Source organism: Cupressus sempervirens, chromosome 2 (genome assembly GCF_028749045.1).
Source record: "Cupressus sempervirens isolate cs-2001-9-10 chromosome 2, ASM2874904v1, whole genome shotgun sequence".
In the NCBI taxonomy this organism is placed as follows: domain Eukaryota; kingdom Viridiplantae; phylum Streptophyta; class Pinopsida; order Cupressales; family Cupressaceae; genus Cupressus; species Cupressus sempervirens.
Window position 1 is genome coordinate 74,246,880 of NC_143119.1, and position 3,694 is coordinate 74,250,573.

Consider the following 3,694-nt stretch of genomic DNA (forward strand, 5'->3'; position numbering starts at 1 on the left):
ATAATAGAAATCTCCTTTTTTCTCATCAAGAATGCCTCATCTGTGATCTAGAAATTCTAGCCTCCATAGTTATTTTCTTCTCTCTTTCTTTGTGATAGGTGTTTGCATGCAATTAAGTCTTGGGAGTTTTGGGGTTGGTCTTTCATCAACTTCAACAAACAATACTATGATATTATACATTATTATATTTATTTCTAATACACTATTCAAATTTAAGGTTGATTTCTCAATTGAGGCTTGATTAAGGCAAGCCTCTCCCCAATAACTCATTTTATATCCTTCTTATGTGTAGGTGTAGGTGCAGAATAGAAGATTCAAGTAAACATTTGAGTACCATTGTTAAATTATTTTTCAAAGCTATATTATATTATAAGATTTGATATTTTTAGATAAGGGATGAGGTCATCCCTAACCCATTGGTTAAGGTAATGGGAAAAAGTGAAAAAATAGGGATTGTGACTTCAATTTTTGACTAGGTTAGTGATGAGGTTTTCTTTGAGATTGGTTTAAGGGTGAGGTCATATTTGATCCACTAGGGTCCATGCTCAAACCATAATAATACATCAACCTAGTTCAAATTTGGTAGTTTTTGGGGAATAGTGCATAAATTAGGTCAATACTAATTTCTGATCATTCGTAAATCAATTATTTTTCTCTTTTATCCTTCTCTTATCTTTACTTTTCACATTTTCTTGTTTAGATCATGTTTCCATATCTCATGTGCACTTTCATAACTTGGAGATCAAATCCAAGTAGGTTTCCAAACTTGCAAGATTGAGAACTTGTGCTTTATCCCTTTTCCTTTAGTGGCTTTAGCTAGATCTATTTTGTGGGATTGGTCTCTTCCTTTTGATCTCCAATTTATGAAGGAGGATAGTGCACACTATTTTATCTTTTTCATATTCTATGAAAATAAAAAAGAAGGGATAGTAAGAGACTCAATTATAATAATCAATGAAGTAACTCATTGAACTTGTCCTTCCACATGGCTTGTATACATAAATTAACAAAAATGTTGGGTCGATTTTGGTAGACTTTCCTTCATTAGATCCCTATTTTGGTTTTTCTAAGTTTACAACAGTTAAACAGGCACAATTTTTTAGATAACCAAGGTTGGAAATATAATAGGAGTAACTAAGAGGGGAGGGGTGAATCAGTTACCACTAAAACAATTCCAAATCCCTTAGATGTCAATACAAACTTCTTAATAACTCAAATCTTTGCACAACTCGGTTAGAACTAGTTATTCACTATAACTCGGTTAACAAAGAAATCTTAACATATTATTGTGTATTAAACTTTAGTAATTTAGTTGTAGAAAGGATAAATTAGTAACAAAATAACATGAACACATGAGACACCAAGATTTAATCTCTAAACCCAATTTGGGAAAAACCACCAATACAACTAGTTAAAACTTTTCACTCTTCAAAAGTGAGCCTTGTTAGGATCCAATCCTGTTAAAGGTTATAAAACACACTGTTAGGTGTGACCCTATTAAAGAATTTGAATCACCCTATTAGGAGTGGTCTAGTTAGAGATCTTAAGACACTTCAATCTAGAAATGTCGCCTTGTTAGAGGATTGACAAAATGATTATTAAGCCAACTCTGTTAAGAGATTTCTTCACTACTACAATTATTAGAGAGTAACAATAATTGACCTAATTAATGAAGCAACTAATTTTCAGATTCACATCACTCTTCTAGCTTATCGTCTAGATCCTCCCTGATTAGAATAATCTTTGCAGCTCTTTGGATGTTCTTCTCTTAATTAGATATCATTCTTTATTTGCATCTTGTCTTCTTCCACAACTTCCATATTTCAATCCACAACTTGACTTTTCATATATATATGAAACCCAACGTCAAGTAATCCTAAATAACTTTACAAATAAATAATTAGCATCCACTAACTCAGCTAATACTCTAGTCTTCTAAGCTTGATTACTACTAGTAGTGCTCAGTTAGAGTGTAACATTTGTGTAACATCAATGACAATATACAATTGAATTAATTTTTAGCTAGATCTACTTTGTGGGATTGGTCTCTTCCTTGTGATATCCAAATTATGAAGAGGGATGGTGCACACTATTTTAACTTTTGCATATTCTATGAAAATAAAATAGAAGGGATAGTAAGAGACTCAATTATAATAGTCAACGAAGTAAATCATTGAACTTGTCCTTCCAAATGACTTGTACACATATAAATTAAGAAAAATGTTAGGTGGATTTTTGTAGACTTTCCTTTATTAGATCCCTATTTTGGTTTTTCTATGTTTACAATAGTTAAATAAGCACAATTGTGTAGATAACCAAAAGTAGAAATGATACATATGATAATAATAAAAGAGGTATATAGTGATATGTGATATGACAAGAAGAATTCAATATACTAAAGAAAAGATACTCCGCTAAATAAGATAAGAGACCAATGAAGGTGATAGAGCCAATGTGAGTATAATAAAAAGAGCTTAAAGTATACGAAAATGGTGTGATCTTGAAAACATGCAAATACTTTTATGTACAATATGTCCAAAAAGATCAAGAGAAGTTGAGAGAATGACCAAGAAGAATCTAAGAGGGTCACATGAGATCCATCTAATGAATTATAATGCATGCAATAAAAATACTTTACTAGAGAGATCACTATTTGTGCATTACAAACATTGGTTGGAAGTTTTGTATTTTCCAAAAATGGCATACACATCTATAGATTAACAAATGGAATCCCACTATATAGACATCTTTCTAGAATGTACACATATTGATTCATACACACCATATGGTTGGGATGCTCAAGAATGTGGTGAGTTAGTTAACACAAGTAGATGGGGAGGATTAGGTGGGATTTGAATCTTAAGTTAAGGTATGGGTAATGCAAAATAAAAATTTACATAAGGATGCAAATTTAGGCCAGTAAATAAGTTTTTTTTTTTTATTAGGTTTCTGATAGTTATTTGAATCATTAGAATGATATTGGGTGAAACTTTCATGACCCTAATTCCATGAAACTAGATGAATTCAAACATTATTTTTATTTATATGGATATATGACTAGATACAAGTGAGAAATTGGAAAATGTGAAATGATGGTGGTGTTTCGCTTTAATTGATAAAGAGAAAAAATGGAATTTGTGTTAGTAGGAATCACATTTTAACTAAATAGTGGAGCATAAGTGAGAATCAATATAGAGTTAAAAGGAAATTATAATTTCATAAATTAATTAATAATATAGATAAGTAGATTTTAGCTTATTTAAAATGATGAACTAGAATCCCTCTTAAACCACACATTAAAACCATCTAAGTATTTGACATAAAATATATGGGTTTTCATCTAAACCAAAAACACATACAAAATAAAACTAAATTTGTAAGTGTTCTACACTGTCTAATTTATGAAATGATAATTAGTCAAGGTTTTACCCGATTTTGGAGCCTATAAAGCCTTCAAAACTAAGTTCAAAGCTTTTTTACCCCTTGCCAAAATTAAAATATACTAATTTCTTCAAAACTAGACTTGATCTTACACTAAAATATTGAAGGAAATCTTATATAACCAAAATGAGCCTCTGGGGAAGAAGCTAGAAAATTCAGCACTCAAATGAATAACTTACCAAAATTAAAGAATTTCCACAAATAGAAACTTTGCACAAAGATAGCCATTATTAAAAAAATAAACAATATTTTT